The 22,595-nt window shown below is 42.8% G+C and overlaps 1 protein-coding gene and 1 pseudogene across 2 annotated transcripts in view; one reads left to right on the top strand and one right to left on the bottom strand.

Annotated features, from left to right (window-relative positions):
• Positions 1-22,595, top strand: part of Corin (corin, serine peptidase) — a 214,384-nt gene that overhangs the window by 94,388 nt on the left and 97,401 nt on the right. The window lies entirely within an intron of this gene.
• LOC110295167 (synaptonemal complex central element protein 2 pseudogene) lies at positions 7,378-7,643 on the bottom strand (annotated as a pseudogene).

Genomic DNA, 22,595 nt, shown 5'->3' with positions numbered 1-22,595 from the left:
ATTGTATGATGGTTTTATACTTCCTTTATTTATACTTATATTTGTGTTATTTCCTCCTTTCTAATTTTTGGATTTAATTTTTCAAGAGCTCAAAAGTGGGAGGATTTTTTCAAATATTTGTCTCTCAGTTCTCAGCATTCTCTATCACCATTCCCCTCTCCTCAGCTAGGAACTTCCTGGTCAACACCAACCAACCAACCAACCAAACACATTACCGACCAACCAAATACATTACCAACCAACCAGCTAACCAAACAAACAAATAACCAAATGACCAACCAATGAACCAATCAACCAACCAGCCAAACAAACAAACAAACAAACAAACAAACAAAAAACCAGCCAACGAATCAACCAACCAACCAACCAACCCAAACCTGTTTTGCTTATGTGCTTGTTTTTCTCTGGAACAGGATACTCTTAGTTCTTGTACTCAGACCTTAGCTTTATGGGGTCCCTTGCTACAATATAAAGGCTTCTTTTAAAACTCTTAGTGAGGCTGTTTGGTTTTCATCTTCATTTGGTCTCTGTTGCTTCTGATAAATAAATACCATGACCAAATACAACTCAATAGGAATGGCTTTATTTCAGTTGGCAGGCTGTAGTTCATCATGAGGGAAGTCAGGGCAGGAACTCAGGGAGGAATCTAGAGGCAGGAGTTGAAGCAGTGACCATGGAAGAATGCTGTTTACTGACTATCTCCCCATTGCTTCTTCAACCTGCTTTCTTATACAACAGGACACTTGCCATGATGAGCTTGGCCCTCCCACCTCAATTATCAATCAAGATGTGCACAGTCTTGTCTATAAGCCAATGTGATGGAGGTGTTTTCTCAACCAAAGTTCCTCTTTCCAGATAACTCTAGCTTTGGCCAAGTGGGCAATCACATCAACCCGGACTGTTTTTCTGTTAGGGTGACCTTTAACTTTAAACTGTCTTTTTCCAATGTCTTGATACTTACTAAAAGCTCTTCAGGGTTGAAGAGACAGTTCAGGGGTTAAGCTCTTGCCATTCAATAGTGAAGCGTGAGGACCCAGAACCCAAGTAAATCCAGTGAGAGTGGAGACTGCCTTTTATTCCATCCAGAGAAGGCCAAGACTGGATACACAGAGCAAGCTGGCTAAGGAGATTTACTCTGCAATCAAGCTCTGTGTTTGATTGAGAGACCCTGCTTCATTTTCCAAGATGGAAGAGTAATGATGATTCCTCACATCAACTGCAGGCATCCACAGCCATGAGAACTCACAAGTGCATACACCCACTGTGACACTTTAAGTAAGAATGGTCCCTATAGGCTCTTATACTTGAATATTTGGTCATTAGGGAATGGTACTACTTGACAGAGGTATAGCCTTGTTGGAGGAAGTGTGCTACTGGGTGTGGCCATCAGCCCATGGTCAGCCAAAATACTCAAGTTTTCCAACCTTCACCTCAGTCAGATGGGGCCCTTCCTGGTAAGAGCATACCCTTGAGTAGGTCCGTCCTCGGCAATATTTTGTAGATAAGGCAATAGCCTGATTGTCTTGAAAGGTAAGGGAGACAAGACATTTCATTTTTTAAAAAAGATTTATTTATTTTATGTATTCACCATTGCTCTCTTCAGACACAACAGAAGAGGGCATCGGATGCACATTACAGATGGTTGTGAGCCACCATGTGGTTGCTGGGAATTGAACTCAGGACCTCTAGAAGAGCATTCAGTGCTCTTAACCGCTGAACCATCTCTCCAGCCCACGAGACATTTCTTAAAGGAGAGGAACAAAGAGTGGAAGCAGGTCACTTAATTTAATGGCAAGCTGGGATGATTGTTTTTTTATAGGCACCATCTAATTCTGGTTTGTGTCTGCTCTGAGGTGAATTTCTCCTGGGGGAATCTTAGCTGGAGACTCGGGAAGTTGCTGTATTTCTCAAGTCTTGGGACAGGCCGGAGTTCAGTTACTTTTGTTCTCAGCACAACATTGTTGCTATAACTTCTACTTATGTTTGTGGTAAATTCCATAATGAGCCTTCCTCCCAGCTATCAGCTAACAGGCCCCCTTCTTGCTACCCAGCCACCCATTATCAACCACTTTATTCCTATAGGGTTGGGAAACTCAGACATCTTCTGGGACTCTGTGGCCCCCATATCCAGATTCTCAATTGTAGCAGTAGCAGTATGGTGAGCCCTGGAGTATTCTAAGAGGGAGAAGTATGTGCCGAATGTGGATTTTTTTTTCTTGTTCATTCTTGAGATGGTATTTTAAACTCCATCTCTCTTTTCTCTCTCTACTCTTCAAACCCTCCCGTGTACTCCTCCATGGTCTCCTCCAGCATCATGGCCTCCCATCAGAAGACAGACCTCTGCTCTGCAGCCACTCCTGTCTGCGATTTTGGCTGCTCATGACCTAATGATCTCCTCAGCTCTCAGCTGCTTTCAAACAGAAGTTTCTCAAATGTTACCCACCTTTTCTGTTTGTTTTCAATGGAGCTGCTGTGGCCAGAAATAGAAGTCTATCCCATTTCATTGAATGGACACATTGTTTTAGTAGAGATCCCCTGTTAATTCCTGATCCCAGACTCCTACCCTCTCTCTCTCTCTCTCTCTCTCTCTCTCTCTCTCTCTCTCTCTCTCTCTCTCTCTCTCTTTCTCTGATGGAAAGATGAGGAAGTAGATTTAGAAGGGTCCCCAAGACTTCCTTGTTTCCTCTACATTTGTTCGTGGCCGATTGGGTAAAAAGATTTAAGTGTGTTTATTAGTGGTCTTTTTGAAAATATCATAATTGACATGGATTCAAGAATACATATGGAGAGTCTCCAAGTCAGACTCCTTGGGTGTTCTAATAACCAGAATCCATACTATTGGTCAAGAGTAGCAGGTTTTTGAAAGTCAAAATCATACACACCCACACACCAGTATCCGTTCTTCATTAAGTCACCCTGAGATGTCACTGGGAATATCAGTTCAACGCCATCAGGAAGTGTTGTACCACTTCTAATCTATGAAAAGATTGATGACTTTGGGCAAAATGGTGAAACAGTTATAATTAGAGCCATGTGTTCACTAGAGTAGTATTTTCTTAAGTAATCAGAGTCCCAGAATCTTTGTAGGTTTTTAGTTGCAGTTATTTTTTTATGTAACTTTTTTTCTAAATGTTTTCCTGAAATGTCATTTTTCGATAAAATACACTTCTAGATTTAAAAATATCTTTTACCTCATTCTTGATGGAACAATAGGCTCATCTCACATATATTTATAATTCTTATGCTCTAGGAGAAGCCACTGATACCTAACGATCTTCATGTATCTATAAGAATATGATCTCTAGCACACCTATATACCTACTTAAAAGGGCTTATGTGGTAGTAATATATTGTATATCAAGTACAAAAGCATTTATTATAGAGTAAATCATATAAGACCACTTTGCAGATCTCACAGTGCAGTCTTTCTTTCATGTTTTTTTTTCATTGAGTAAACTAAATGCCTGTTGTATTCAGAATACAGACCCTAGGGTCTCTGATAAATACAATCAGTGAGCATAGTAGCAATTTATACCTACGCAATGTGCTTCTATTAAAAATTATTAATTTACTTTCATTTTATGTGCATTGCTGTTCTGCCTGCAAGCATGTCTGTGTGAGGGTGCCAGACCCCAGGAACTGGAGTTACAGACAGTTGTGAGCTCCCAGGTGGGTGCTAAGAATGGAACCCAGGTCCTCTAGGAAGAGCAGCCAGTTCTCCTAACTGCTGAGCCATCTCTCCAGCCCAGCAATGCTGCACTTAACTGTAGGTGATTTTCCAACATTTTAGTTGTTACACCTGAGTAGAAATGAAGTTGTATCACTAATTGCATCCGTTACTGAGACCTGACATTCTGATAAACATCCCTCAATAAACAAAGTACTGTCCCTATTGTAGAATGTTGTGTGGTTCAAAATTTCAGTGATGCTGAGTTTAAGAAACCCCGACAGATGTTTAAGTTTTAAACAGTTCTTCCTCAATTCCATCATCCTCACAATCACAATCATCATCATGACTACCACTACCGCCTCCACCACCACCACCACCATCACCACCACCATCTGCACTACCACTCCCCCCACTACCTCTGCCACCACCACCTCTACTACAACCTCCATTACCACCATCACCTCCACCACCACCACAACATCATCAACAACAACAATAACCAACACCATCACCACCACAACAACCACCTCCATCACTGCCATCTCCACCACCACCATCTCCACCACCACCTCCACCACCACCATCTCCACCACCACCTCCACCAGATCATAGTTCATGACTTTTGATAGATATTGAACATGGACTATAATACATGTGAAAAGAAAGAGAGGAACACCAATGACACATGTAAATGCTGCCATGCAGAAACTACAGAGATGTAGGATAAATGACAGGAGAGTAACATGGAGCTGATTGCATGGATGAGGAAGGATGATTTTGCTGGAAAGGGGTTCTTCTTGACAAAGAGGGAAGAAACACGTATGCTTGTGCAGGCAACAGACACTGTGAACTCAGGCTCACATTAGGTTCCTGCTTAGTCTCAGACATGAACACGAGGAAAAGCCGACTCACTTGTGAAATAACCGGTCCATGGAAACAGTATTTTCCCTTTATGTTTGGAGCCTCGGTCTTTTTTACCAGAGCGCTTTCACAGCTGTCAGCTCCTTTCGCCTCAAGTAAGTCCCCGAGGTATTTTCATCTTCATTTTATAAATTAAGAAACTGAGGGTGAGAGAGATCATCCTGGGGTTATTTTAAATCCCAGCCCCTGCACCCCCAACCGTCCTGTTCCAGCTTCCCCCAAAAAGCACGTCCCACCATCTTGGGAGTCAATTAGTAATCCTTGAATGCTACCCTCCACTACAGCCCCGTTCTTACAAAAACTCTTAAATGTCTCTCCAGACTACAGTGAGCCAAAGCCTACAACCTGTAAAAACTGCCTTTCTTAATACACGGTTCTGGGAAGTCGATTCATCTCCAGTTAGCTGCCCTTAAATCAGTCATAATTCCTGGGACAATTTGTTCTCATACATGGCTCACGGTCGTCTTATCCTCTCTGTTGCCGGGCCCTGCAAAGTAAATAACGCGCTGGAGTGATAATGCTGTGGGAACTGTTCTTGAGAGCTTTAAAAATAAACATTTGTGCGTGTTTCCATAGCCGGGTTGTGAGAACTCAGTGGGGCTAAGGGTCAAGGCCCATCAATCATGCCGAGTGTTCCAACTAATCCTCTACTTTACCTTGGTTGTAATCATAAATGGAAAGCAGTTTTAAGTGGTGTTTCTGTGAGTCTAAAGAGATCCCCTGCCATGAAAGAGCTTCGGCTGTTTGTTCTTCCACCTCCCTCCTCTTTTTCCTAGTGTCATGTTTGCTTTGTCCAGCTCTCGTTGCTGATAGCAACCACTCCATCCTATCGGACTCCCTAATTGTAGTTGCTGGACCTCAGCAAAACACCCACTCTCAATTTCTATTGAATCGCAGGTTCATTTCAGAGAGATTATGCCATACGCTTTCTTTGAGATTCTTAGAATCATTGTTTTGACAGTGATTGTAGGCAGCGCCGGGAAACTATTAAAAGCTGACCAGGCGCTTTTCATTACAATGGCCAGCTTTAGATAAAATGATGTTTTTTTCCCCAGAACCTCAGATTTTCCTACGTTTATAACTTTAAATTACTTAAAGTTTTAAATTACCTAACCATTCTTTCTATACAGAGATACTACCTCTTGGAAGAGCCTTGACTTAGCATCAGTGACTTACATGTGAGCTTACATGATTTTGCTTCCTAACTGTTGGGACTTGGAGAATGTCAAGTCCATTCAAACATCTTTACCTCCAACTTCATGACACAAATAATCAGACTTGGACAGTAGAACCACTTTACCACCCTAGGTGACGTATTTCAGATGACTTTGGAAGCCACGATGCATTTCGCGTATACAAACGTTTCAGTTCGGTAGACACACTCTTTGTGCCATGAACTTTTTTACGGTTGGGAGAGGAATGAAAGCATGCCTCTTTCCCATGACTTCCCAGGCCAGTGAAGAGATAAATATTTAAGCATAGACTCAGACCTTATACAAGACGTTGGTTTCAATGGCATATCGGAGGAAGACATAGGTTAGAACAGGGTGATGTGGGATAGATGTTACTCGGAGAAAGAGACATGGTCACAGGGGTAGCTTACTGGACTTGGATGTGGCTTGGTGATAGAGTCTTTGACTACTACACATGAGACCTGGGACTGCAAATGAGACCCAGGACTGCAAAACAGGACAGAAAAGAAGTAAATAATTACACTAGTTATTGCACCAGGCAGCTGGCGCTATTTTAAATGGAAAAGTATTAAATAGTACACAGTCCACTAGTCTGGGTGTAAGCTGGGCACTTCTTTCCTACAGTCTGTGAAACAGCCCTGAAGGGTTACTTCTCAGTAGAGACAGGAGACCCTGAGAAAGGAAGTAGGAAGTGCTACTTCATCTTGTGTGGGAGGCCTCTGTCCCCGATGCTTCTCTGGCTGTAGCACTCTGTCTACTGTTAGATTCTAGAATCACATCTGGATTCTGATGTGATCCACTTCCCAGCCCTCTTGGCTACATGCTAGACTCCTTCCTTTGCCTCTACTGATACCATAATTATCTGTATTCCACAGGATTGCATTTTTCAGCCTTCTTTTCTCAAGGCTTTTATGTTGATCCTGGGAATTCTCATACATGCTTACAGATGCATGAGTACTGACAACGAAAGCCTACTCTATCCAATTTTCCTAAGTTTAGATGCACACCCTCCATCTTTACTTCCAAAAAGAGTTTCCCTGTAATTGTTTCTAAGCCTCCACACCACAGTCCATTCCTTTACTCTTGAGTTACATTCTTCTCAGTCGTGAACTCTGCTCTTGACTCTAAGAGAAGTCTCCCTCTTTCCCTTTGCTTACTTTCTCTCTCCTCTGTTGTTTTCTCTTCATTTCTCTCAACTCTCAACAGTGGGAAGCAGGCTTAGTCCTTAGACCCGTTCCCTTCTCATTACTGAGTTCAGGCTCATGGCTTTAAATGCTGCTCAAATTCCAAAGGTACCCAAGTTCAAAGGTGGGTCTCTACTACATTTTGATTCCAAATTCTAGACTTATGTGCATATATATGTTTTCCCCCTTTTTTGAAGTAAAAAACATTTAGTCAACTGTAGATGTGGGTTGGAAGAATTTGCTAAGGCAGAGTCTAACCTTGTCACACTTTGGTAATTAGCACAAAGATCATTGGTGACTTTTGATTTGGGTTACAGAGCTATAAAAACAATATCGGCATGGCTCAAACAGTGGCCTCTGTGACTCCTGTTGGTGAGAAGGAGTTAAGATGGAAGCCTCTTAGCAGAAATCAGCATTCATCATCCTTATAATTCTGTTCTTTGCAAGTGGGAGCCTCAGACTGGACGCATAGGTCCTTGTACACAGTTTCTACAGTTTGGCAGCCTTGTTTGAGCTCCATTTCTAGATGGCTGATTTTTGCCATTTTCTGGGTAAATTCTTGTAGTCTTTCCTGAATGATATTTTGCTGTGGAGGCTGTACATCTGGTACATCTTCCCCAACTCCTCTGTCAGAGCCCACGCCTTCATCTTCAGGCTGTCTCTGAACTTGGTCATAAGTACATGATCCTTCTGTCTCCATTCACTGATATTATCAATCAGTTCCTGGGCTTTCTTCTTCAGGATTTCAATGCAGGAGACCAGAGACACCAGTCCTGGCAGCTAGCAGTTGGTACTGGGCGCCACAGAGCTAGCTGTCTCCTCGCAGTTTTCATTCTGTTGATGCTTTCTCCTCTCCACAATCGCCGGAGTCCTGGCCCTTTTACTCCATGGGAGATGTGTCCACTTCCCAGAGCGTCTCCATTCTGCCTTCTCCTACCTTTATATATGCTTTCCTAGGCATGCACATGTGTACATGAACAATACATATACACTTTCTCTCTCACACATATATACATATACACATTCTCTTTCTAACACAGGTACACACACACACTCACAGACCCAGAGACACACAGGCTTAAAAATGTTCCCTTCATTTTCTTCCCATTTGAATTCCAAGTCTTGTAAGATATGTACTAGCCAGCCTGACTGCCCTTTTCTCTTCCCTCATCCCTGATTTCCCCATCTTAGTAAATAATAACTTTAGTCTCATCATTCCTGACCCTAACTTGGGTTCTTCTTGAATCTCCTTGTTTTCCCCACACGAACTTTAGCAAAGCTTAACTTCACACTAACTTGGGCAAAGTTTATGGGATTTTGTCCTATAGAAATACATGTGTGAATCAACCAGTAATTGATCAGTATCTCCAGAGCCATTGCCTGAGCCACTTCATCCTGGTCCATTCTGAGCTTCCCTTCTTGTCCTTTATTGGCTCCCTCGCTGCCTTCTTGTCTCCTGGCGTTCAGGTAAGATTCAGAATGTAGATCAGGCTGGCCTTGACCGATTGTAAGCATACACCCGCTTCAGCCAGCTTGAAAAAGTCTTTGCAAGAATTGATCCATGTTTAAAAGAACAAGACCACTGTTACCTGTATTGCTTCTCTGCCTCACCTTTACCTTATAACCCAGGCACTCGGGAGACCATGGAAAGAGTTCAAGGCCAGCCTGATCTGCTTAGAATCTCCATACAGCAGCAAAAGAGGATCCCTGGAACCTTCATCTTCCCCTCCTGGAAAAAATTCTAAACTCTACATATTTCATTCAGCATTAAGACCACCAGAGGAGACAAACCCAAGAGTCCTCCATTAGACTGCTGTGTGACACAATCTGAGAAGTGACAGTCACGTAGAGCTCAGTTTGGACAGTCTTCTGTGGCCCTGCTCTGCAGATGCCCTGTTCTTCCTCCTCAGATCCTGTCACTTCCCTGTCTTCTTACTTGAGACTTTAATTTTTGCACTCTGGGCTCCAGCTAGTCTGCTTCATTTGCCCATACTAGTGCATATGTCTTCGTATGAGTGTATATATACATATATATACACATATATTTCTCAGTACCTGCCAGCACCTGTCTGTAAGGCTGTAACATAGGGTATTCTAGGTGAAGGGAAGATGGGGAGAATACTACGCAAGTAAAATCGACTCTTGTTATTTTATCCGTGGGTCAGTTCTTCTGAAGAACTTCCAAGCCAGCCATGCATGCTTAAAACCCCAGCACTTGGGGGTCTCATGGAGTAGTTTAAAGCCAGCTTTATTTACATAGAATGTCCTGTCACTAGAAAACCAAACCAAGCCAAACTAAACCAAGACAAACAAACAGCAGAGGCAAAAGAGAGAAACGTCTAAATGAACTTTTCTGGGATTAGAATTTGATCTTGCTCTGCATTGAAACTTATTTTCTGAAACCATCTCGTCTCTGACAGCTTTCGGATCCATGGAGCAGTGAACCTGCACACATTGGACCATGATGGGTCTGTGAGAACCACAGTCTCATTCTGTCTTTGCTGTGCACATACCCAGGCTGGAAAAGCATGGCCAATAAAACCTCTTTCCTGTTGAGCCTGGGCCCGCCTGTTCCCTCTGGGCTCGGTCACTCTTGTGTATAGATTGTTCGAGTAAATTAGGTTTCTACTCGCTGCCAAGTATTGCTTTGCTTCAAGTAGTACAGAGCTTTCTGAAATGAAACTGGAGAATAGCTCTCCTCACTCATGCCCGTTTGCCACACTCTGGACAAGAGGCTGACCGACATCAGGGAGTCAGGACCATAGGTTGGCCCCAGTGTTCCTTACCGTTGTACTCAGTGTCTGGATCCCAAGGACATCTATCTTCTCCTGGCTCAGTGTTTTTCTCCAGATCAGAAATTTTATTTATGATTCAGGTTCCAATAAAATGCGAGAGCATTCAATGACAGCAAAAACTCTCGACATAAACATGGTGCAATTCTAAACCTATTTTGATAGACGGTCCAATTAGAACTCTTCAGTAAGGGTGTTGCTATTTATATCCTAAGTGATTCAGACCATCATCAATTTCAATTTTTAATCTAGCTTCACATCCCATCTGATAGTTAACTCTCTTAGTCCTATCTGACATACCGTATCCCAGGCAGAAGCACTGTTCCTGTCTTCCCTTTCACATAGGAGGACAGGTTCCTGTCTGTGTGTCTGGGGAGGACAGGTTCCTCTGTGTGTGTGTGTGTGTGTGTGTGTGTGTGTGTGTGTGTGTGTAGGACAAGTTCACTAAGATCAAGCAGTCCTTGGATCTGGACTACAGTGATCTCTTGCTTTTTTGTCTGAATTCATTTCTATTTCTTCACTCCTATAGAATTTCATTTGGACTCAATATCTAGTAGAATTAATAATCTCTGAAAGAACACCATGTAGAAAAATATAAATTACTGCCTTTAAAATAGTTCTCTATCTTATGAGAACTAAGTATCAATAGTTTCTTTTATTAACCTATCACAGTAATTTTGATTTAAGTATATGAAAATATTCATAATTAATGTGAGATGAATTGGGAGTTAATATTTGGATATTTGTCTTCTTTGATGGGTTTTTGTTTTTAAAGACCAGGTTTGTGGGTTTGGAGGGGTGGCTCAAAGGATTAGATGACCACTGCTCTTCCATAGGACCTGAGTTCGGTTTCCAGCACCCATTCTTGGCAGCTCAAACTATCTGTAGCTCCACCTCCAAGACATCTAACACCCCTGGCCTCCACAGTCGCCTGCACTCACGTGCGCTCATCCATACACAGATATCAATACCATGTGTACATTCCCCTCCCCATCCATACACAGATATCAATACAATGTGTACATTCCCCTCCCCCACAGATACCTGCACTCAGGTGTACATGGCAAGCTTATTGATCAACAATGTGCATTGGCAGTGATGGGTTAACCTAAGTTTTTATTTTTAAATTTGCATATAATATGATACACCATTTTGTGAACTGTTCCATAGGTTTCAACATTCCATATATTTTTCATTATCATCATCATCATTATTATTATTAATGTATGTGAGTACACTGTAGCTGTACAGGTGGTGTGAGATTTCATGTGGTTGTTGGGAATTGAATTTTTAGGACCTCTGCTCTCTCTGGTCAACCTTGATCGCTCAGTCCTTGCTTGCTCTGGCCCAAAGACTTATTTATTATTATATGTAAGTACACTGTAGCTGACTTCAGACGCCCTAGAAGAGGGTGTCAGATCTCATTATGGGTGGTTGTGAGCCTCCTTGTGGTTGCTGGGATTTGAACTCAGGACCTTCGGAAGAGCAGTCAGTTCTCTTACCTGCTGAGCCATCTCGCCAGCCCCTCCATATATTTTTCTAACCACTAACAATCAGGTAGTTATAAAACAGTTCTCTCAAGACACTCCCAGCTATCTTCTATCTCTGCCCTGTCACCCCTGCACTCCTTGCAACCCCTGGGAATCACCCAGCCAGGCCCCATGCTTTTGCTCCTCTGCTGTGTTCCATAAATACAGACTCACACCCTAGGCTACCCTGAAGCTATCTTCTGTAACTTAGCATGGTAACTTCAGCATTCCACCATGCTACCCATGTATCAATGATTTACTCTTTTATAATACTCAGTAAGATTCCCCTGTGTGATGGATTTCAATTCATTTATTCATTCACGTGTTGAAGGATATTTAGTATTTCCCCTCCTTGCCCCAGGTTCTTGCAGTTAAGGAAACTATTGCTTGTAGTTATGAAAAATGCTTATTTGTGTATATGTGATATGTGTATGTGTATATGTGTGTGATGTGTATGTTTCTGTGCATATGTGTGTGTGTGTGTGAGAGAGAGAGAGAAGTTTGATGGTATTGTGTGACTATGAGATCTCATTGCCTTTGTCCATGTGCTTGATTTAATCCAGTGTCACCTGGCTTGGTTAGATTCAGCTCCCATGCCCCATTGACCCCTGAGGACTTTAATTCCATGGCAGGACTTTTCCTGGAAGTAGACTGGTGTCTGACTGTGGACCACACTCTTGGTAATTTTTCAAACCTTTGCTTCTCTACAATTCATGTGCATGCCTGCAGGCCTGGAGAATAAGGCAGGACTTGGGCCAGTCCTTTAACAACTATTGCTCCTCCAGGAACTTGAAAAGGTGTATGGGGGAGGGATAGGGCATGAGGGGGTTGGGGGATATATACTTAATTAAAATAAAAGAAAATATGAGTTTTTAAACATTAAATATCCTTAGCTGATTATTTCTTTTTTTAAATTAGGTATTTTCTTCATTTACATTTCAAATGCTGTCCCAAAAGTCCCCCATACCCTCCCCCCTCCACTCCCCTACCCACTCACTCCAACTTCTTGGCCCTGGCATTCCCCTGTACTGAGGCATATAAAGTTTGCAAGACCAAGAGCCTCTCTTCCCAATGATGGCCGAGTAGGCCATCTCAGAGCAGCACCATCTCCACATCTTTGACCTTAAGCCAGTGGTTCTTAATCTGTGGGTTGTCACTGCTTTAGGGGACCGAATGATCCTTTTACATGGGGTTACCTAAGACCATCGAAAAATGCAGACATTCACATTGTGATTCCTAGTAGTAGAAAAATTAAAGTTATGAAATAGTAATGAAAAAAGATAAAAGAAAACAATGAAAATTGCTCTTGAATGACTTCTTTTTCTGTGGTTTTGCTGTATTTCTCTGGACCTGTGGACCCTTCAGCTGACCAGGGCCAATACCAACCTTGGCTGTTGTTCCTATTGTTCTTTACATATGCGGCTTCGGGACTGCGGCTCTTTTCCAGAGAAACTCCACGGCCAAAAGCCTTGCCAAGGGTCCCCATCCCATCTGCATTGCTGGAGCCCTTCCTCTGACTCAGCCAACCATTCTCCTCTATTTATAGGCATGGAATATTTATATGGATGGCCTATGTCACTCGGTACCACCTGCTGCCCACATCCACATTTATCCCACCCTCATTACATTTTGGGAGATACAGATAAGAAAGCAAGAACATTTCCCATCACTCTGTGCTCTTTCTGCTCTTCTTTCTTTGCTAGGCATGGAGGATCGTCGCTGTGTCTATTGCATTGATTTTTAATGTTAGCCAAGGGCCAGGCAAAGCAGAACAGTCTTACTTAGCCTCAGCAATAATTGGCAGCTTCGGAACCTCACTTTTCACTTCTAGTTTTAATGTATACGTGGGCAGACAGACTGGCAGGCAAAGAGACTGAAAACCAAAGAAACAAAGGATGCCTTGCTTGACAGGAGTTTCGTTGCCTCCTCTGTCTGTCTGTGTTGTTTCAGCCTCACTCTGAAGTACGGCAGAACATATTCCCTGACAACGTTTGGGGATGAGAAGGCAAGAAAGCTAAGTGGGAGCTAGTTTGGTTTTTTGTGTGTGCTTAGGGTCCCAGATGTTGTTAGTCCCAGGATAATGTTCAGTGTTGTGTTGGGAATGAGTAAGGAGTGTGCCTTTCCTTTGGTCAGTTGGAAAGGGGCATTGTAAAAAGAGAGGTGACAAAAGAGAAAAATATTGAGGACATCACCCTGATGGTGGCTTCCGACGACGCGTGACCCTGGTGAAACTGGAGGCAGAGACAGAAGAATCTTGGGAAGCTCGGTGTGTGATTAGTCTGACATGCAAATGGCAACAGGCTGTCTCAAACAAGACAAAAGACAGACGGGGACTGACATCTGAGGTTGTCCTTTGACCTCCACACAGGCCACATGACATGTGTGTGCCATAACACACACACCACACACACACACACACACACACACACCCCACACATATAAAACTGTCGCTGACTGTGTACTCAATACTCAATTCGCTTGCTTAATGAAAATGTACTCCATTGTCAGGAGGTGACAACTGGCGTAGTTGTTGTTCTGGTCATCCTTTAAAAATGATGATCTGTATTTGTACGCAGGCGCATGTATGATGAAGTCTGCAATTTTTTACAGTGATATACCTGGAAAACACCAAGAACAGAAAAGTTCTGAGTAATTGCGAAGACAGGTTAGTGAAATACAAATCCACATAAACTATGCCTTGCATATAAATAGAATAGCGTTCATTATCCGTGGAAGTGATCAGGTAAGATTGCGCATGAATGACAGCTTCTCTCTGCGTCTTCATGCAAATATTCTCTTCTTTCTTTCCTTGATTGCTTGTTTGTGAAATGTTAAAACAGGGCAGAGGAAAAATACAGCTGTTTGCTTTAGAATCGCTGACGTCAACCTGGTAGGCGGGAGTCTCGAGGCTTGGTTTTATTCATCTTGTACAAGATGTCAGTGATGTCTGACTTAATCTAGGCGAAGAATTTGCACTGAAAATAAGTCATTTGGATGGATGGCTTCTAAATGAAGGCAATGTGAATGTTTAGATCTGCCCAGGATAGAACGGCTGTGGCAAAAATAAAAGAGCCTCAGAGTATTTTTATTTCAAAAAGTCTCTCATTCTGGACGCTAGATGCAGATGCAGACATGAGGGTACCAACCATTTATTCATCTGCTGTTCATAGCATATCTGTGCTATTTTTGTGAAGCATAGCAGTGCAAGCTGATTGGACTGGAGACTGGATACCAAGAAAGGACTAGAGCAGGGTTCCATATTACCAACAAACCTAAGCACCTGCCCTTAGAACCAACTCAAGAGGGAAGCACAGCGCGTTTTCCGCATTTCCGATGAACACTGACCACTCCAAAGTCTTGGGGAATGCTTTTGTCCACACACTAGTGTAGAGAGACTCCTGAAGGGTTAAAGTTTTCTCAAATTTCCTAACCCAGCATGTGGCCCCCTGGGGTCTGAGTTTTTTTACTTCATAGCATTTTGTGAAATATTACTCTTCTGGTTGTTAAGCTGTTTCCAATTTTCTCCATTTGACATTTCCTAAGACTCCCTGCTAAGTGTGACTTTTGAACAGAGGATTTGCAGATTTTAAAGGATATAATCTGAAGACTGCAAAATGACTTGCTTAACTGTGAAACTCAACAGCCAGAGGATTAACACTGGAACATGGCAATAAAACAAACAGTGGACTGTTGTTCTGGAGGAAAACAAAACTATTTCATATGATTTAAAAGCTTTGTTTATCTGAACAAATTACAGTATTATTAAGAGCTAAGTGGAAGAGAATTAATTTCACATTTTTCCCCCTCAGAACATAGCTTAAGGAAATGCATTTACTTGGCCAAAAAAACCAGACTTAAAACAAATTTAGTGATGGATCTAATTTGCTTTATTTGTAACTTATCAATTAGGGCAGCCTCCATCCAACAAAACAGAATGAGAGCTCTCACCAGGAAGCAGCAGATGCAGACTCTGTTTTGTTTTGTTTTTTTTTTGTAAATTTTTTTTATTAGGTATTTTCCTCATTTACATTTCCAATGCTATCCCCAAAGTTCCCCATACCCTCCCCCCACTTCCCTACCCACCCACTCCCACTTTTTGGCCCTGGCGTTCCCCTGTACTGGGGCATATAAAGTTTGCAAGTCCAATGGGCCTCTCTTTCCAGTGATGGCCGACTAGGCCATCTTTTGATACATATGCAGCTAGAGTCAGGGGTAACAGACTTTGTTTTATAAGGTGGGAAAGGAGTCAGCCATAGGAGGGAAACTAGCCGACCGACATTAGGTTACCTTTTCTAAGGACTGAAGTAGAGGGGACTCTATTAAGATGCCTTTTTTCAAAAAAACAAAACAAAAGCTCCTGGTCTGTTTGGGAGAGGAGGGAACCTATCCTCTCTTAAGATTCAGTTTGTTTATTCGGCACTTAGCATGAATGATACTGTTTCAATCTTTAGCCTGGTCCACTGGAGCTGATGACCAGGCTAAGTCTAAACAATGGTCTCCCTGTTAACTGTATTATAATTTCCCTATTTCTGTTAGGTATGAACAAATCTTAGGGCTCTTGCACTAATCTCAGTTCCAACTTCCCCTTGCAGCATGCTGTCTCCTGGCAACAGTGACCCCCACACCCACACATTTATTTCTGATCCAGTCACCCCCAACCGAAGACAAACCATCTTACATTCAATGATGAGAGGATTCCAGACATTGAAAGTATTTGAGCGGTCACGGTACCATAGGTAATACTGTTGTGCCTACTCAGAGGGTGATATCAAGTGCGTAGAGTTTGCCAGCGTCTTTATAAAGCCAAGCAAAATCGAACCGATAGAAAATGGTCCAGGTAAAAAGTTTATCTGACCAAGTTGAAGAGACCTTGTATTAAGTTTTGCAGTGAAGTGAGCTTTGCAGCTGATTCTCTGCAGTTATCAGCATGCTTATCCATATATAGCAAGAAGTATCAGCCACTGCATAGACTTCCCTCTCCTTCAGTTGGTGGGTGGCAGATCCTACATCTCAGGATCATGCTCAATTAAAGCAGAAGATGCCAACAAACGGCTCAGAAGTCTGCCGTCTATAAAAAGGACTCCAGTAAAGCAAGAAGGGTTCAATCCATCTAAAATAGCCCCTGTAAAGTCGGAGGGGCCTCTTGGGTTGTGGAAAAATTCAAGTTTGATGTGACAGATTCAACTCTCTGTCATGCTGACCACAGACATGACTGATTGGAAGATTCAAACTGTAGCATTCTTATGTCTCATGGAAGCCATAAGGGTAGCGAGGCCACGGGAGGGTATGAGACGCAAGGTGAAGAGGTTCAGTTTCTCGTCCTGATTCACAGTTTGCATTCTCTGCTTTGGACGTGAGGATTGCTGTCCATTGTTTGCATACTTGTTCTCATTTGCATATGTCCACAGTCCACAAGGACTGCGCCCTGAAATTTACATCAGGGTCTTTGGCTTCAGCTTACAGGCACTTAGCAGCGAGTAGTTCTTGCTCTTCGTGATTTCATGTGAGAAAATTGGACTGGAGGAAACTTCAGGATCCAGTTAAATTTATAGGGAGATAAGGATTCAAAGCTGAGAGGTGTGGGCTAGTGAGGTTGAGAGCAGGGACTGCTCTTCCAAAGGTCCTGAAGTCAATTCCCAGCAACCATGTGGTGGCTCACAACCATCTACAGTGAGATCTGGCGCCCTCTTCTGGCGTGAAAGCATATATGCAGGTGGAGCACTGTCCACAATAAGTAAATCTTAAAAACAGAACAAAACAAAACAAACAAACAAAACTGAGTGGTGGGGGTCACAGCCTAACAGATGCACTTCTGAAATACAGTCTTTCCTCTCTGGGTCTTTCCCATTTCTACAAAAACAGAGCAAGGCGATGACTTTCATCACCACTGTGACAAAATACGTAGCAGAATCAACACGGGGGGAGGAAAGATTGATCTGGGCTCCCAGTTTCACATAGGCGGCCACGGAGACAGCCATAGCAGTGAAGCAGTGCTGGGCTCACACCCCACTGGGTCGGAAGTCAACGAGGCTGTGCCAGAGCTAAGGGTTCTATAGCCTTCGAGGGCTGGCTCCTCACGTAGCCTGGCCCGCACTCCTAAAGCTGCTAAAACCTCTCCACACAGCATGGGACAACACACTAGGGACCAAGTATTCAAATGAATGAGCCTGAAGAGAACATTTTCACGTTCAGACTACACGTGAGTGATGCAAGCTCAACCTTAAACAGGACAGCCATATCACAATCCCTCAAAAGCCCAAAGAGAGGGGGCAGAGCAATTTAAGGGGATGGGTAATAGTGTTGGGAAATGCTGCCATCAAGGTATGACACTGTCACTGAGATGGTGAACATAACGGCAGCAATCCATACCTCAACACGTGTGGGTCCTTAGACATTCCATCATGGAGTCAGGTAAGTCCTACAAACAATACAAGCAAGAGCAACTGTCACTCCGGGCTGTAGTGTTCCAATTCTCCAGTAAGCAGTGGTCAGAGTATACAAAGTTCAAAACGCTATACAGTTGCAGGTAAGGAGGCCATGTCCATTGGCAGGCAGGTTGAGGTGCATGCTTGGGCAAAGTTTCTGTTGTAATTTCTACTTTTGTCAGGGACTCATCAGCTCTCACGAGATCAACAGTCAGATGCTCTCTCAAATAATACTTGGTACCCAACCCAAGGTCATGTGATGTCCCTTACAGCACAAACTAACCACGGTTTTGGAAGCCAAAAAGACTGGGAGACCAAAATAAATAAATAAATAAATAAATAAATAAATAAATAAATAAATAAATAAGGGCAGGTTATATTCTACTCAAGAGGTGCCCACTGTTTATCAATAGTCCTCAGGACAGCAAGGAAAAGGCAAGGGACCTGGGAACAGAGGTCTACAGAGTCTGTAACAGAGCTGGCTGGTTCCTACTGTCGGGAGAATTTTTTGCTTTTAAATTTAGTTTTAAATCATTTTTGTGTGTGTGTGTCTGTGTTTTACAGATTTGGATGGCTTCCAATCTGCAAAATGGAATGAGAGCTCCCCAGGGCAGTAGCAGAGCAGGGGACATTCGGTGGGGACAGCATCATATATCTGTAGAGGAAACTGAGTGTCTAACATCAGCTTAGTTCAGATGAGCCTTCTCTAAGGGTTTGAAGCTCAGAAGAGCATCCTTACTACTCTGACATGGGGACCCCAGGATCTCCTATTTTAGGAAAACCTGATCTATTTGGGGCTACAGATGCATAACTGCAGTTTGAGTTGCTTGTGTGGAATTTAGCATGAGTGACTTCACTTTCGTAGCTCTGCCCAATGGGGCTTTCTACAGGAACTCAGCCCAAAGGATGGTTTCTCATAAATTTTGTTTAACAACTCTACTCAACAGAAAGTTATAGATCACCAACACCATGCCATTGGTACATTGTGAAAGTTTATGAAGGGGCTGGAGAGGTGGCTCAGCAGTTAAGAGCAGTGGTATTTTCGTATAGTACTGGTGGTTCTCAGAATCGATGACAGGTGGCTCACAGATCTAGGGTATGTGACACCCTCTCTAGCCTCTGCAGGCAATGAATTCATGTGACCCACATACAGAGAAGCAGGCACACTCACATACACACAACCACAAATAAATAACACTTTCCCAAAGGTTTATGAAGTAGCCACTTGACGAGGGGTGGGATATTGTTTCCCACCCTGGGGGAGTTCAGGAGGAAACAGAACTGATAAAATCCCTGTTCTCAACGATTCATAGAGCAGAGAATTTGATGAACTTCTGGGGAAAGGAAAGGGTAGAATCATTGTTCACTTCTGATTTGCATTATTTCTCTTTCATAAGAATTTTACTTATATTTTATGAGATTTTATTTGTTTATAGTTTATAACTGATAAGCATTTCTTTTCTATCCATGACAATACATGGCGTACAGCTCTTTTCAATGTCTTACTCTTTCAGCAGACATTTTATTTTTTAACAGTGTGAAAGTGGTGGTTATTGCATTCACCGACACGGAAACCAGGGGGGAAATGAGAGTTTGGAAGAAAGAACGCTTGGATCCATGAAATCCCAGGCTCTCTCACTGAGTGTAAGTGCCTGGGTTTCAGAGACTAGGTTGAGGCCAAGTGAATAGAAACTTGAGAGTCCTTTAGAACACACGATGGGCTAAAATTCCCACCCGACCAAGAAAAGGGAAGGTAAAGGGCAGAACAAGCAGACAGGAGCAGGGAACAGTGTGGAGCACCTCCAGCGTGGCTTGTGGGAGCATGGCTGACTCCCTCTGCCTTCCTTGGGCTCACAGGAGTATGGGTGATGGTTCTGTATGTATAGAAGCCTGCCAGCACAGCTGAAGAAACACTCAAACTTCATACTGTATTTTCCCCTCGGTAATGTTAATTATTAAGTAAGCTGGGTCAATTTTAGGTTTGGGTAACTAGAGAAATAGCGGGAAGCCCATGAAGATAGCATGGATCATTACATTTACTTAAAAATAGAAAACGCATACACATTACATGAACATTGCTCTAAAACTCAGAGTTTCCCAGATCATAGCTAGCTAGTCTGCAACAGTGCCAATGTTCTGCCATCTGTTAAAAACAGTTTGTTTGTTTGTTTGTTTGTTTGTTTGAGACAGGGTCTTACTATGGAACCCTGGCTGGCCTGCAAGGCTTGCAGCTCATTATGAATGAGCTCTCTAAATCTGAGTTGATCTCCTGACCCTGTCTCCAAGGTGCTAGGATTACAGGTATATATATACCACCAAGGCCCACATAAAACAAAATTTCTATAGTTAGAATGATGCCAACAATAATAGCTAATGTTGACTGCATGCATAGTGGGGTACCACATTTCTGTATTGGATATTGCATGTGCCCTGTTTTAATTTTCAATATAACCTAGTTGATATATCTTGTTACTTTTATAGAAAAAGAAACTGAGGCTCATTACCTAATCATATTTTCTGACATAAACCGCCATCATTGTTTATTTATTTCTGAATGAAAATGATTGCATCTTCTTTAATTAAAAAAACCAAAAAAACAAAAAACAAAAAAAAACCAAAAACCAAAAACAAAACCAAGAGCCCTGAATTAATGTAACATCTGTGTTGTAGCAGGGAGTCTCACTGTGATCTGTGTGGATGTAAAACCTCACCTCTTGCCTTCAAAGGCATAAGAGATATTCCCTCTATTCTGGAGCCAAATATGAATGATCACGGACTAGAAACACGAATGTAGTTCGCTTCAGATTACATGTTTCAACCTGGTAATAGTTTGATCACAGTTTTTTGTATTAGCAATAGAACAAAGAAAGCCATAAATCAAGGCACATTGCTGGAAGCATAAAGTAGGCCATTATAGGAAAGTGGGAATCCAGCTATAGGCCTCTGATCCTGTCTGATGGCCTTGGTAAGCTTTCAATTGGCGGATAAAACAAGATCTGCTAAGACAATACAGTTTGATAAATTTTAATTAGGTCTTGGACCTGTAACATCCCAACCTCTGCACCATTCTGGAAGGTCTGATCAGTTAGAACGTTCAGTGAAACGTGCTGCTTCTATCTGGGAACTGCTATTTATTCAGTGTTAGGGATGGTGACTGAGGGAGCACTCTGTGCCACTGTTGGGTATCATTTTGACATGTGGTGCAAAGTCAGAGGCCAACGGAGCCTCCATGAGCATCTGATGCCCAGCTTCCCGCTTAGATGCCATGACTGTTTGTGCTCGGTGCCACGTCATTGATGATGTGAGACAAGGTTGTTTTTGTCTGCCTTATAGTAACCGTACAACTACAGAACTGTCCTGAGTGTCCTGGTTTCTTTCATCCCTGGCGTGGATCTCTGACCTGATAGCAATGGCAATTCCTCCCAGAGTAGTCATGAAGTGTACCAGTGTATTTATTTTATCTTATTCTTTTGCATGTGTGTGTGTGTGTGTGTGTGTGTGTGTGTGTGTGTGTGTGTGTGTAGCAGTCAGCAGACAACCTCAAGTGTTGTTCCTCAGACACCACCACTCACCCTTATTTTGAGACAGTTTCTCACGGGCCTGGAATTCTTCAAGTAGGTTGACTAATGGTTCTCAGTTAGGCCCAGAGAGCTGCCTCTTTCTTCTTCCCAGTAGGACCACAAGTTTGTGGCACTGTGCATGGCTTATGTAATGTGAGTCCAGGAGCTCCAATGTAGGTCCTGTGTCAAGGTCTGCATTTTTCTAGCTAAACTACTTCCCAGTCTCCCTCATTTTTTTTTTCCTTTGAGACAGGATCTCAAGTAACCCCAGGCTGTCCTTGAACCTGATATTTAGCTGAAGATGACTTTGAACTTCTGTTCTTCCTGCTCCACTTTCCTAAGTACTTGCATCATCACAGGCAATTTTTTTTATAAGATCTGGGTGTAAACCAGGGTGCTGTGCTCTTAAGCACTCTAATAACTGAGTAGAGTTTTTAATAGGAGGCGAATACTCTAGGTTTCTTTTCCTGCCTATTCCTCATACAGGTCTAGAAGATGGAACAAAGAAAAGAAAAAAATGGACAAGAAACTTGTTGAACATACCTCTTCCCATCTTATAGTCAGTCTCTTCTTGAGCTCACATCTGCAGAGCAAAGCAGATGGCCACTGAGCCTAACCAGTTCAGTAGAGCCCCACTCCAGGGGAGAAGACTTGTGGCCTGAGCTGATGCTGGATGCGAGTGAGATGGGCAGTGAATCAAAGGGATGTATGATGGGTTCCTTGGCTGGGAGAGTACTGAGTGGTCAGCAGGGAATGCTGGGAAGGCTGGAGGAGGCCTTTGAAGCTGAGGCCCAGGAGTCTTCTCCTGATAAGGGGGGCACTAAAGAGGCCACCCTGGGGATGGTGACCTGCTCGAAGCTGTGAGTGAAAGGAAATTGTTTCATCAACTGGTGAAGTGGAATATATCCCAGTCGTTCACGCCTGAGCTGTCTGTGAGACTTAGTGCAAAGGCCAGAAGGACAATGGAAAGTAAACGACGGAGAGCTGCGAAACTTTGTTTCAATACAAAGTTACTTTTCCTTTAACCATGAAACAAAATATCTCTTGTCAAGGCACAGCTATCCTTTCGCTGTTACTGATTTATTTTTAATGGGATCCTCTAGTTCTGAGTTTTGTACTATTTCTTCCATGAGAATTTTGTACAATATCAGTTACAACTCATACACATTTCCCCTTCTGGGTCAAGGGAGGTAATATGTGTCATTGCTGTGCTTAACATTTTCCTTCTAAAGGTGTGAATGTGCTTTCACCCAGGTCAGCCTCTCAGTCCTTCGCAAAGTATCAACCTTACTTTGTGAGAATTGAAGCCTCTCTGGAAGGA

This window comes from Mus caroli, unplaced genomic scaffold (genome assembly GCF_978045245.1).
Source record: "Mus caroli unplaced genomic scaffold, Mus_caroli_1 scaffold_4, whole genome shotgun sequence".
NCBI lineage: Eukaryota > Metazoa > Chordata > Mammalia > Rodentia > Muridae > Mus > Mus caroli.
The sequence above is the reverse complement of the archived record's forward strand: the minus strand, read 5'-3'. Positions and strand labels throughout refer to the sequence as shown.